Below are 14,736 nucleotides of genomic sequence, written 5' to 3' on the forward strand. Positions count from 1 at the left end.
AAAGGTTGGACAGGTCGAGACTGTATCCATTGGAGTTTAGATGAGAGGTGATCTTCAAGGTCCTGGGGGTGAATGCCAAGAGGGTGTTTCCCCTTGTGGGAGAAACTAGATGTAAAAGGGACACAGTTTAAAATTAAAGGGGTATCCCATTTACAATGGAGAAGAGGAGATTTTTTTCTCTGAGGGTCATTAGTATATGAAATTCTCTTCCCCAGACAGCAGCAGAGGCAGAGTTTGAAGATGTGTAGGTTAGGTGGATCTGTCATGGTAAATTGTCCCTTAGTGTCCAATGACATACAGGTTTGGGAAATTAGCCATGCTAAATGTGCAGGGTTAAAGGAATAGGATCGGGAGTGGACCTGAGTAAGATGTTCTTTCAGGGAGTCAGTATAGAATTGATGGGCTAAAATGACCTCCTTTTATGATTCCATGGGTCATTGGATATTTTTAAGGCCGAGTTGGATAGATTCTTGATTAACAAGGTAGTCAATGGTTGGGGGGTGGATAAAGACAAAGTAGAACGGGGGGTGGGGGGGGCACGGTAAGACAAAGTAGAGCTGAAGCCACTATCAGATCAGCCACAATTTTATCAAATGGCAAAGCAGGCATGAGGGGCCAAATGGCTTTCTCCTGCTCCAACTGTGTGTTTGTATGCAAATCCAAGCCTGTGCTAGGAAGAATGTCATTACTCTATAGAAGACATTTCAAATGACCTCAATTTTCACATGGTTTTCTGGAGTTTCAAATCAGAATCCTCTCGTTAAAAATTTCACTAGCTATAATCAAACAGCCCTTTTCTGAAAACCTTTATGATCTATATCTCGCCATTTGACATCCCGGATTGTGTATCATCTCAGACTTCTGGGATGTTTGATCATTCAGAACATCCTGACAGGATTCCTGTGATCAATAGGGTGTCGCTGGGAAGAGTGGAATGGGGCAATTTGCAGCGCAGAACAAATATTAAGGAACCTTAATAGTTTAGGTGAAGGAAAGTGATACATTATTCACAGGTCTCCTTGGGACCTTCAGGGTTGGGGACAATTACAGGATTTTTAAAAGTTAGTTGTCCATGGAATACCATACATAGAGATGGAAAGGAGAAAGAGTGCAGAATGTGGGGTTCCTGACGGACTGGGCTTCGTTCAAGACTCTTTGTAGTTTCTTGTGGTCTTGGACAGAGCAGGGCGCATACCAAGTTGTGATACAACCAGAAAGAATGACTTCTATGAGTGCATCTGTAAAAGTTGGTGAGAACATAGTGAACATGCCACATTTCCTTAATCTTCTGAGAAAGTAGAGGCATTGGTGGGTTTTTTTAACAATAGCATCAGCATGAAAGGACCAGGGCAAGTTGTTGGTGATCTAGGCACCTAAAAACTTGAAGGTCTCGGAACATGTCCTCCTATGCTTCCTGAAGTCAATGACAATCTCCTTCATTTTGCAGGCATTGAGGAAGAGATTATTGAAGCTGTACCAGTTCACCAGATTCTCTATCTCATTCCTGTACTTTGTCTCATCACTGTTTGAGATCCAAACAACTACAGCAGTGTCATTAGCAAACTTGAAAATCGAGTTGGAGGGGAATTTGGCCACAGTCATAGGTGTATAATAAAAGGGGCTGAGGACACAACTTTGTGAGGCACCGACTGGTGTTGCGGATGATCGTGGAAGAGGTGTTGCCCATCCTTATTGATTGTGTTCTGTTGGTTAAGAAGTTCAGGATCCAGTCGCAGAGGGAGGAGCCCAGCCCCAGGCCACAGAGTTTGGAGATGAGTCTCGTAGGAATAATGGTGTTGAAGGCTGAGCTGTAGTCAATAAATAGAGTCTGACATAGGTGTCCTTGCTATCTAGATGTTCCAGGGTTGAGTGCAGGGCCAGGTAGATGATGGAGTCTGCTATGGTCCTATTGCAGCGATAGACAAATGGCAGGCAATCTGGGAAGCTGGAATTGATTTGGCCATGATTAAGCTTTTGAAGCACTTCACAAAGATGGATGTCAGAGCCACGCTGCCTGGCTTTCCTTTGATATCAGAACGATGGTCACCTTCTTCAAACAGACAGGAACTTCAGATTGGGTGCAAAGAGAAAGGAGGAAGATGTCTGCAAATATCCCCAGCAGCTGGTCTACGCAGGATCTGAGCGCTTATTCAGTACTCCTCCGGGCCAGTCGCTTTCTATGGGTTGACTTTCGAGAAGGCTGCTCTGACATCTGCAATGTTGACCTCGGATACAGGTTTGTCTGAAGCTTCCAGAGTGGAGGATGTGCTCTCGCTGACCTCCTGCTCAAAATGGCCATAGAATGCATTGAGCTCATCAGGGAGGAGTGCGTTGGAGTCAGTGATTTTACATGCCTTCATCTTGTAGCCTGTTATTTCTTCCAGGCCTTGCCACAGTCGACGGGGGTCAGTGTGGCTGGCCTGGGATTCCAGCTTGGTCTGGTACTGTCTTTTGGCATCTTGGATGGGTCTCCGTAGATCATATCTGGCTTTCTTGTATAGGTCAGTGTCACCTGACTTGAACTCCTCAGACCTAGAGACTTCAGCAAGCAGTGGGTATCTCTGTTCATCTGTGGTTTCTGGTTGGGAAACACACCGATTTGCTTCTTTGACACAGTCTTCTACACGCTTACTAATGAAGACAGTTACTGTAGTGGCGTACTCATTCAGGCTGGGCACAGTTTTTAAATACTGACCAGTCCACTGACTCCAAGCAGCCCGGTAGGAGATTATCCAATTGCTCAGAACAACATCGCACGACTTTCTCTAACAGATTCTCCCATTTCAGTTTTTGTTTGTTAGCCGGGAGCAGGCGTGTGGTCTGATTTCATACAATCCCTACAGTACAGAAGGAGGCCATTCGGCCCATTGAGTCTATACCAACTACAAATCCCACCCAGGTCCTATTCTCGTAACCCTCATTTACGCTGCTAATCCCCGACACTAGGGTTAATTTAGCATGGCCAATCAAGCTAACCTGCACATAATGCGAACACCCCACAGACAGTGGCCCAAGCTGGGATCGAACCCATGACCTTGGCGCTGAAGAGACAGCAGAGCTAAGCACTGCGCCACCGTGCTACCCTTGCACCATTTTGCCTTGGCTGGGCAGACCACAATCGCAGGCGTCGGCACCACCCCAAGTGCAATGGGCTAGCCTCGTCCTCTTTCCACCACGCTGCTCTTCCATGTACAGACCCAGCAGTGGCCATTGCTCCTGCTGAGACTGCTTACCTGCCAGCTCAGTGATGGGCCAGCAACCCTTAGGGGAATGCAGCCATCCTTAATATTTTTCAATTGCTGCTGACAACTTGTGGCACTGGATCCCACAGAGCGCTGAATCTGGGCTGGTAATCCTGTTGTCGGGCCGAATGTCAGAACTAAATTTAACCCCAGATGGCTGGGTCTCCAGAGCAATAATCCAGGCACCTCTGGATTACTGGGCCGGTTTCACTACGTTACCCAAGCAATCTTCAGAGCCTAATTCCTCTCAAACATGAAACCATGTATAGGGCATTGGTGAGGCCGCAGCTGGAGTACTGTGTGCAGTTTTGGGCGCCGCACCTGCGCAGGGATGTTTTGGCCTTGGAGGGAGTGCAGAGGAGGTTTACTAGGCTGATACCGGAGTTGAGGGGGTTGAGCTATGAGGAGAGGCTGAATAAACTAGGCTTGTACTCGTTAGAGTTTAGAAGAATGAGGGGAGATCTCATTGAGACGTATAAGATGATGAATGGGATGGATAGGATAGAGGTGGAAAGACTCTTCCCGCTCAAAAAAGACAGTAGGACTAGGGGGCACAGCCTCAAGATAAAGGGGGGGCAGTTCAGAACGGAGTTGAGGAGGAACTTCTTCACTCAAAGGGTGGTGAATCTCTGGAATTCTCTGCCCGTTGAAGTGGTGGAGGCTGCCTCGCTAAATATTTTTAAGAAGCGGGTTGATGGGTTTTTGATAAGAGAGGGGATTAAGGGTTATGGGGAGAGGGCGGGAAAGTGGAACTGAGCCACGACAGATCAGCCATGATCTTATTGAATGGCGGGGCAGGCTCGAAGGGCCAGATGGCCTACTCCTGCTCCTATTTCTTATGTTCTTATGTTCTTATGTCAGCTGTGTGCAGCTGACCTGCTGCTGACACTGGGATCAAAAGCTGAAGCAGTTCCTGAACCATTTTAAATACGAAGAAAAACACAAACTCACTGAAAGCTCACTTATGAGTGGTTAAAATCAGTGCAGAGGAAATACAGCACAGGAACAGACTATTCAACCCATTCTGTACATGCTAGCTAACCAAATATATTTAATGTAACATTCTGTAAGAAAAACACCAATTATTTTTTAGAAAAGTGTTGCAATATATAATCTTTCAAGACATTAAAATTAAAAAGCCATCTCTAATCTGTGTTCTGCTGTCATCACTGTTAGTTTGCAAACCAAAATTCACAAATCAAACGAAAATTCTATAGTAGTTTATTCCTGTTAAAGAACACACTGCATCATGGCTAGAATTGTATTTCTGTTCCACTGGTTGTCTTTATATAAACACAAGCAGTGGCATTCATCAACAAGCTGCTGAACAGCTGGGCACTGACTAACCAACATAGAAACATCAAATCCCTACAGTGCAGAAGGCGGCCATTTGGCCCATTCAGTCTGCACTGACAACACTCCCAACCAGGCCCTATCCACATAACCCCATGCATTTACCCTAGCTAGTCCTCCTGACACTAAGGGGCAATTTAGCATTGCCAATCCACGTAACCCGCACATCTTTGAACTGTGGAAGGAAACCAGAGCACCCAGAGGAAACCCATGCAAACTCCACACAGACAGTGACCCAACCCAGGAATCGAACCCAGGTCCCTGGCACTGTGAGGCAGCAGTGTTAACCATTGTGCAATCATGCTGCCCACTCTCCAACAGGCAAGGTTCTCTGGTCTTCCAACTGCGTTTCTCTTGACAGTGGGAGGCGGCATGCCACTTGCGGGATAATGCCCTGATTAAATAGTCTCTGTAGCCTGTTGTTTAATTACTTGGATATGCTAGTTATATCCATAAGACTAACCCTACAAGAGACAGGGCAACAACTGATGCTAGATCAGAGACAGACAACTTTTTGCTAAGCAAAGGTGTTAAGGAATATGGAACAACGGCAAACATATGGAGCTAGGCATCAATCCATGCACCCCAGACATCCTCTCTTCCACCACCTTCTGTCAGGAGAAAGATGTAAAAGTCTGAGTTCACAAACCAACCAACTTAAGAAACAGCTTCTTCCCTGCTGCCGTCAGACTTTTGACTGGACCTACCTTGCATTGAGTTGATCTTTCTGTACACCCTAGCTACGACTATAACACTACATTCTGCATTCTCTTGTTTCCTTCTATTTGTACGATATGCTTTGTCTGTATAGCATGCAAGCAATACTTTTTGCCATATGCTAATGCATGTGACAATAATAAATCAAATCAAATCTCATTAAATAGTGGAACAGACTCAATGGGCTGAATGGCTGGCTCCTATTCCTAGGTTCCCAAGTTACAGTGACAGGCCAATATTAAAAGATGCAAAAAAACAGCTGTTTGCCTGGTGGAACAGCAGCAGCCTTGGCAAGGATTAGGTAACAGCGCATACACAGCTTCCTCGCAACGCCACAAGGATGGAGAAACTGGGTCAAAATCGTAAATGATGAGATAAAATACCTCACCCTGTTCCCAGTTTACACATCTTAAAAAAAAGCTAAGAATAGTTTAGGTCATTTTGTCCTGCCACACATACAAGGGTTCATACACATGGCTTATGTAATGCTGAAATGGAGTCAATAGGTATGATATTGAAAATCATCCATTCATAAAGATGATTAACATAAACAACTCCAGTTTCCCAGCAACAGTGCTGAAAGATCCACGTGAAGCCACATCTTGATAAGGTCTCCTGATGTTTTTCCAATTGGTAATTTGCTTTCGCTGGTTCCGCACACCAGAATCGCAGTGTGGGGTCTTTTTTTCACAATAAAGGATACTTTTAAGCAGCTGATTTTTTTTTTACAAGTTGTGTTCTGAGAAAAAGCAAATCAGAAACATATGCAATGAACGGGCAGCAAAATACAGAAAATGTCGCAGACTGCCAGCGATAAACAGCTTCTAGAAGACAACAATTCTGGAAGAGTGAGTGATGTTGTGCAAGTTCAGACCTGGGATTCTGAGATATTTCCAAATCTGCCCAGACATTGTGAAAGATCTCGAGACAGATGAGAATGCAGGAAGCATTTGGCGAAAGCTGTGGCTGGATGCTTTATACAGTTAAATATACTAGCAACAACCAGTACTTCTAATGTTAAAAAACAGCTATCAAATTCAATCCCAGTCTTGCAGTTTTAATAATTCTTCCACGGGATATCAAGCGCACAGCATTTACTGCCAAACCCTAACTGTCCTTGAGAAGGTAGCAGTGAGCCATGGCAAACAATGTGGTGCAGATGCACCTACAGTGCTGATGGAAAGGAGTTCCAGAATATTGGAAACAGGGATGTAGTTGCAAGTCAGGATGGTGTGTGAGTGGTTGATGGAGGAGGAGGGTGGGTGGGTGGGGGGGGTAGTACTTCTTGAGTATTGCTGGGGCTGAACTCATCCAGGCAAGTGGAAAGGATCACACTCCTAAACTGTTCCTTATAGACAGTGAACAGGCTCTTGGGAGTCAGGAGGTCAGTTACATACTGCAGAGTTCCTAGCCCCTGACCTGCTCTTGAAGCCATGGTATGTATAAAGGCAGGTCTAGTTCAGTTTCTAGTCAACGCTAACCCCTAGGATGTTGATAGTGGGGGAGTCAGTGATCGTAATCCCAGTGAATGTCAAAGGGCAATGGTTAGATTCACTTCCATCGGAAATGGTCATTGCCAGACACTTGCGTGATGTAAATGTTTCTTACAACTTGTTAGATATTGTCCAGGTCTTTCTGCATTTGGACATGAACTGCTTCAGTACCTAAGGAATCAGAAACAGAACTAAACTCTGTGCAATCATCAGTGAACACCCTCACTTCTGACCTTAGGATGGAAGGAAGGAAGGTCATTGAAAATTGGCTCCAACAGCTACAACCACTTTCCTTTGTGCTGGGTACAACTCCAGCCAGTTGATTAAAATTTTGCTAAGGATCCTATCACAGTTGTCAAATGCTGCTTTGATGTCAAAGGCAGTCACTCTCATCTTACTTCTTGAGTTCAGCTCATTTGTCCATGCTTGGAACAAAGTTACGTTACTCCATTGCAGCTCTTTTTGTTCATTGGTGTAAGTACATCCACAGTACAGTTCAGGGAGATAGGAGATGGATTCCAGGATTTTGATCCAGCGACAGTGAAGGAACAGTAATATATTTCCAAGTCAGGATCACGAGTGACTTGGAGGGGAACTTCTAGGCGATGGTGTTCCCAGGTATCTGTTGCTCTTGTCCTTCCAGCTGGTCACTGTCATGGATCTGTAAAGGTGCTATCTAAGGAGTCTTGGTGAGTTCTTGCAGTGCATCTTGTAGATGATACACATGGCTACAAGTGTTCATTAGTGGTGGAGGGATTGAATGTTTGTGGAAAGGGTGCCAAACAAGCAATTGTTTTATCCTGGATGGTGTCAAGTTCCTGGAGTATTGTTGAAGCTGCACTTACCCAACATTATGGGTAGCATAGTGACACAGTGACGAGCACTGCTGCCTTGCAGCATCAGGAGCCTGAGTTCAATTCCTGGGTTGGGTCACTGTCTGTGCACCTACTCCCCACGTCTGCATAGGTTTTCTCCGGGTGCTCCGGTTTCCCCTCTCAGTCCGAAAGATGTGCAGGTTAGATGTATTAGCCAAATTCTCCCTCCGTGTATCTGAACAGGCACCAGAATGTGGTGACTAGGGGATTTTCACAGTAACTTCATTGCAGTGTTAATGTAAGCTAATTTGCGACTAATAAATAAAGTTTACATTTTAGCTCTTTTATTCATGTTTGAACCAAAGCTGTAATGAGATCAGAACCCATGCTGAGCGCTAGTGAGCAGGTTATTGCTAAGCAAGTGACGCTTGATAGCGCTGTTGATGATTCCATCCAACATTTTAAGGATATTAGAAAATGGACTGATAGAGCAACAATTGGCCGGGTTGGATTTGTCCTGATTCTGTACACAGAACATAGAACCATAGAAGATGGGAGCAGGAAGAGGCCATTTGGCCCTTTGAGCCTGTTCCATCATTCATCATGATCATGGCTGATTGTCTAACTATTGCTGCTTTCTCTGCATAACCTTTGATCCCATTCACCCCAGATGCTATATCTAGGCAAATTTCCACATTGACAGAACAGATACATGACAAAGTTCCCATTTTAATATTGACTGACTGCTATCATTTGGGTGAACTTCTCAATTTTTCCACAAAGTATTCTAATCAGCAGCTGAACAATGCTGTTGAGGGTCGCAAAATGAACGGTAACACCCTGTTTTGGTTTGGCACTTAAACCAAAATCAGCAAAAAAAGTGGAGGCAGAGATTATGGTCTGAAACTGTTGGACCTGGATGTTGAGTCCAGAAGGCTGCAAGGTGTCCAGCTGAAAGAGGAGGTGCTGTTCCCCCAGTTTAGGTTGCGCTTCATTGGAACAGTGTATGGGGCCAAGGACAGAGACGCTAAGCAGCAACAAATGAAAGATGCTCATAAACCTGCATGCAGCTGGCAAATAAGCCTCTATAGTGATGAAGGATAAAGTGGTTACATTTTGATTGACAGGAGTAAGGAGGTCACAAACCCCCCCCCCCCCCCCCCCAAGGAAAATAAGTCTAAATGAGAGCAAAGGAATCTAGAGACACTGGATTCACAAATCAGTGAGAACTGTAACAGAAACAGAAAATGCTGGAAAATCTCAGCAGATCTGACAACATCTGTGGAGAAAGACACTCTGTTCTCTCTCCACAGATGCTGTCAGACCTGCTGAGGTTTTCCAACATCCTCGGTATTTTGCTTTTACAATGAGAGCTGTAATGCATGTTAACAAAACCATTAAAATGAAACAGACCGCCAGTGTTATTTCTGGAGGTACGGAATTGAAAAGCAGAAAGTGGTGAGAATGCAGAACTCACTACCACGTGGAGTAGACAAGGTGAATTATAGGATCATAGAATCCTACGCAGGGGGACAAGAATATAGCTGAGGAGGACACTAGGTTGCAGGGGAGTAGAATAGACAGTATTACAGTTGATAAGGAGGATGTGCTGGATATTCTTGAGGGTTTGAAAATAGATAAGTCCCCTGGTCCGGATGGGATTTACCCTAGGATTCTCTGGGAGGCAAGAGAAGTGATTGCAGAGCCTCTGGCTCTGATCTTCAGGTCGTCGTTGGCCGCTGGTATAGTACCGGAAGATTGGAGGTTAGCGAATGTTGTCCCATTGTTTAAGAAGGGGAACAGAGACTTCCCCGGGAATTATAGACCGGTGAGTCTCACTTCTGTTGTGGGCAAGGTTTTAGAAAAAATTATTAGGGATAGGATTTATAGTTATTTGGAGAGTAATGAATTGATTGGAGATAGTCAGCATGGTTTTGTAGCGGGTAGGTCGTGCCTTACTAACCTTATTGAGTTTTTTGAGAAAGTGACCAAAGAGGTGGATGGGGGTAAGGCAGTTGACGAGGTATATATGGATTTTAGTAAGGCGTTTGATAAGGTTCACCATGGTAGGCTTCTGCAGAAAATGCAGATGTATGGGATTGAGGGTAATCTAGGAAATTGGATCAGGAATTGGCTAGCAGATAGGAGACAGAGGGTGGTGGTTGATGGTAAATATTCATCATGGAGTTCGGTTACGAGTGGTGTGCCTCAGGGATCTGTTTTGGGGCCACTGCTGTTTGTAATTTTTATTAATGATCTGGATGAGGGTATAGTTGGGTGGATTAGTAAATTTTCTGATGACACCAAAGTCGGAGGTGTGGTAGATTGTGAGGAAGGGTGTCATAGTTTGCAGGAAGACTTGGACAGGTTGCAGAGCTGGGCCGAGAGGTGGCGGATGGAGTTTAATGCGGAGAAGTGTGAGGTAATTCACTTTGGTAGGAATAACAGATGTGTTGAGTATAGGGCTAACGGGAGGACTTTGAATAGTGTGGATGAACAGAGGGATCTAGGTGTATGTGTACATAGATCCCTGAAAGTTGGGAATCAAGTAGATAGGGTTGTTAAGAAGGCATACGGTGTCTTGGCGTTTATTGGTAGGGGGATTGAATTTAGGAGTCGCAGCGTCATGTTGCAACTGTACACAACTCTGGTGCGGCTGCACTTGGAGTACTGTGTGCAGTTCTGGTCCCCACATTACAGGAAGGATGTGGAGGCTTTGGAGAGGATGCAGAGGAGGTTTACCAGGATGTTGCCTGGTATGGAGGGGAGGTCCTATGAGGAGAGACTGAGGGATTTGGGGTTGTTTTCACTGGAAAGAAGGCGGCTAAGAGGGGATCTTATTGAAACATATAAGATGATTAGAGGTTTAGATAGGGTGGATAGTGATAGCCTTTTTCCTCGGATGGAGAAAGCTAGCACAAGGGGGCATGGCTTTAAATTAAGGGGGGGGTAGTTATAAGACGGATGTCGGGGGTAGGTTCTTTACCCAGAGGGTGGTGAGGGATTGGAATGCCCTGCCTGCTGCGGTTGTAAATGCGCCTAGTTTGGGGGCGTTTAAGAGATCCGTGGATAGGTTTATGGACGAAAAGGGATTGGTTTAGGTTAACAAAGAACAAAGAACAAAGAACAACCCAGCACGGGAAACAGGCCCTTCGGCCCAACAAGCCCGCGCCGCCGCATCACCCTACACCTATTCTACCCTGCGTATCTACAAATAGAACCCCTGACTTAGCCAGATTCAGGGGAGAATAGTGTCAATTTGGTAAAACCAATCAGCCTAAGAGCACATCTTTGGGGTGTGGGAGGAAACCGGAGCGCCCGGAGGAAACCCACGCAACCACAGGGAGAATGTACAAACTCCCACAGACACCGGCCCAAATCCATGTATCTGCACAGCTAGCAGTGCTAGTCACCGAGCTGTTGCGGCGCCCGTCTACCGGTCCAGGATCAAGCACACACACCGACACGAAGTACTAGGCCACTCCCGGAACCTCCAGGAGCAGCCCACGCACGACCCACCGTGTGCATGCCCCTCGTTTGACAACGAGGTGGACCTCCACCTGCGGAGTGAAAAGACAAAAAAGTTAATCACAAGCCTGCCTTTCCGGTGTCTCCCGAGGTTCTAACCCTTATTTAATAACCCCTACCATAACCCTCCATCCTCGTTTCACTCATGTGCCTATCTAACTGAACCTTAACTTAGTGGGTCATTGTTTTTTAACTGGTCGGCACAACATCGTGGGCCGAAGAGCCTGTTCTGCGCTGTAATGTTCTATGTTCTATGTACAATGCAGCGTGAGGCAATTTGGCCCATCAGGTCTGTACTGACTCTGACAGAGCATCTTACCCAGGCCCTCGCCCCGTAACCCCGTGCATTTAGAACATAACAACTAGGAGCAGGAGTAGGCCATCTGGCCTCTCGAGCCTGCTCTGCCATTCAATAAGATCATGGCTGATCTTTTCATGGACTCAGCTCCACTTACCTGCCCGCTCACCATAACCCTTGATTCCTTTACTGTTCAAAAATTTATCTATCTTTGCCTTAAAAACACTCAGTGGAGGTAGCTTCAACTGCTTCACTGGACAGGAAATTCCACAGATTCACAACCCTTTGTGTGAAGAAGTTCCTCCTCAACTCAGTCCTAAATCTGCTTCCCCTTATTTTGAGGCGATGCCCCCTAGTTCAAGTTTCCACCCGCCAGTGGAAACAACTTCCCTGCTTCTATTTTATCTATTCCCTTCATAATCTTATATGTTTCTATAAAACTCCCCTCATTCTTTTGAATTCTAATGGGTATAAGTCTTAGAACCATAGAAACCTTAAAGTGCAGAAAGCGGCCATTTGGCCCATCAAGTCTACCACAATCCCAGCCAGGCCTTACCCCCATAGCCCCACACATCTACCCACTAACTTCTCTAATCTACGCAGCTCAGGACACTATGGGGCAATTTTAGCATGGCCAATCAACCTAACCCGCACGTCTTTGGACTGTGGGAGGAAACCCACGCAGACACACAGAGAATGTGCAATAGACTGGGCCTGTACTCGTTGGAGTTTAGAAGGCTGAGGGGGGGGATCTTATAGACACAAGATAATGAAGGGGCTAGATAGGATAGAGGTAGACAGATCCTTTCTGCTTAGAAAGGAAACCAGAACTAGACAGCACAGCCTCAAAATAAGGGGCGGGTGGGACAGTTTAGAACAGAGTTGAGGAGGAACATCTTCACTCAAAGGGTGGTGAATCTCTGGAATTCTCTGCCCATTGAAGTGGTGGAAGCTACCTCGTTGAATATATTGAAGTCACAGGTAGATAATTTCTGATAGACAAGGGAATTAAGGGTTATGGGGAGAAGGCGGGAAAGTGGAACTGATCCACCTCAGATCAGCCATGATTTAACTGAATGGCGGGGCAGGCTCGAAGGGCTAGATGGCCTACTCCTGCTCCTATTTCTTATGTTCTTATCTCCTCTGCACCCCCTCCAGTGCCAGTATATCCTTTCTCAAGTAAGGAGACCAAAACTGTACACAGTACTCTAGGTGTGGCCTCACCAGCACATTATCCAGCTGCAACATAATCTCATTGTTTATAAACTCCATCCCTCTAGCAATGAAGAACAAAATTCCATTTGCCTTCTTAATTACCTGCTGCAACTGCAAACCAACTCCTTGAGATTCCTGCACAAGGACACCCAAGTCCCTCTGCACAGTAGCATACTGCAACTTTTTTTACCATTTAAATAATAGTCCATTTTGCTATTATTCCTACCAAAACGGATGACCTCACACTTATCCCACCAATCCTTCTCCTACACATATTGGGACACAATTTAGCATGGCCAATCAACCTAACCTGCATATTTGGAGTGTGGGAGGAAACTGGAGCACCCAAAGGAAATCCACACAGACAGTGTGAATATGCAAATGTCACAGACAGTCACCCAAGGCTGGAATTGAACCCAGGTCCCTGGAGCTGTGAGGCACCAGTGCTAACCATTGTGCCACCCTAATAAGGGGGAAGTTAGATAAGCATAGGAAGGTGAAAGGAATAGAAGGAAATGTTAACAGGATGAGGTGAAGTAGCACTGCAAGAGGCCCATGAGGCACCAGCACAGTGCATCTGGAGAAAATGATTTATTTTGTGGTGTAAATTCTGCATCAGTAAAATTCACTCAAGAAAATCATTTACATCAAATTTGTGTCCTTTGACAAAAGAAAACGTGGGACTTTCGAAAAAGAAAATAATTGGCCTTTAAACTCTGACAATACCCTTTGCAGAAATCTTTGTGCTCTCCCTTTTAAACTGTGTAATTTGTATCCCAGAACATATCTGTCGCCAGCTGAATAAATCACCAGAACATTCAGGCGAATTTTGAAATTAATTCTGAGTTTCTTTGTTGACACGAATGAAAATCCCATGAGCTGCATTTGCAAGCAACAGGTAGCTGCATTAAAGAATAAAACATTCAAAAACACTGACGCACACCATGGTGAGGAATACGGCAAGTGCACAGGAAGGATATATAACTTCTCTAAATTAGCACCACCGTTTAAACAGCAACAATCAAAAGGAGCAAATAAGGTCCTATAATTCTCATCATGGCAGTGACGTTGCTGTTAAGATGCGATTATCTGCAAAATATTAAATCAACTCTTGGAAGAAGCTGTTTTGAAGAACTGCATTTCAAGTCCTCCAGAATTGGTGAAAAAGTTCTAGCCTCCAAAGGAGCTAGATCCAGAGCCTCATCCAAAAGTGAGCCTCAGGCCTACTTACAGTAGAGGTGAACTGCATCGTGTATCTCACCTCAAACATCAGATCCCCCAATACCAGAATCAAATTGCAGCTTTGTTGCTTCACTGGTGAAATGTGAGTGGAGGAAAATACAGGGGGACCAGTTGCCAGGTAACAGCAGCTCACAATACTGCTGTGGAGGCACTCTTTCCCCACCATTTGCTCAGCAGCCTCTAGTGATCCCTATACAGACTGCTGGTTAGGCCCCCAACAGAAAACACTAGTCAAAGCTTGCAGAATGCATCTTCCAGGAACAAGAAAGGAGGAATGGAAGGTTAAGGGATAAAAGTTAAGAAATCACAATTTTTATGATACCATGGCTTCGGGGGAAACAACTTTTCTGAACACACTTCACCATCACTTCTAAGACAAAGAAAGAGATACAAGTTTCTGGGATCTTTTGAAATGAGAAACTTCCACGTTGTCTTCACCGCTTCTTGTTAAGCAGCATGGTAGCACAGTGGTTAGCATTGCTGTTTCACAGCGCCAGGGACCTGTGTGCAAACTTTTGGAGTTTGCACATTCTCCCCATGTCCCTGTAGGTTTCTTTCAGGTGCTCCGGTTTCCTCCCACAGTCCAAAGGTGCATAGGTTAGGTGGATTGGCCATGGTAAATGTGTGGGGTTACACAGGAGGAGGGGGCCTGGGAAGGATATTCTGTCAGAGAGTCAGTGCAGATTTGAAGGGCTGAATGGCCTCTATGATTCCAAATGCAAAATCTTGTTTACGAAATTCTACTTGATTTATAAGTATTAGTTTTTTTGTACTTTGCAGGTCAAGCACAACTGAGGACCCTAGCATTCGAATTTCAAACCTTAAAGTTTCTT

The 14,736-nt window shown here is 45.2% G+C and overlaps 1 protein-coding gene across 1 annotated transcript in view; it reads right to left on the minus strand.

Annotated features, from left to right (window-relative positions):
* Positions 1-14,736, minus strand: part of msh3 (mutS homolog 3 (E. coli)) — a 254,211-nt gene that overhangs the window by 201,953 nt on the left and 37,522 nt on the right. The window lies entirely within an intron of this gene.

Source organism: Carcharhinus amblyrhynchos, chromosome 5 (assembly GCF_965287045.1).
Source record: "Carcharhinus amblyrhynchos chromosome 5, sCarAmb.v2.hapA, whole genome shotgun sequence".
Lineage (NCBI taxonomy): Eukaryota > Metazoa > Chordata > Chondrichthyes > Carcharhiniformes > Carcharhinidae > Carcharhinus > Carcharhinus amblyrhynchos.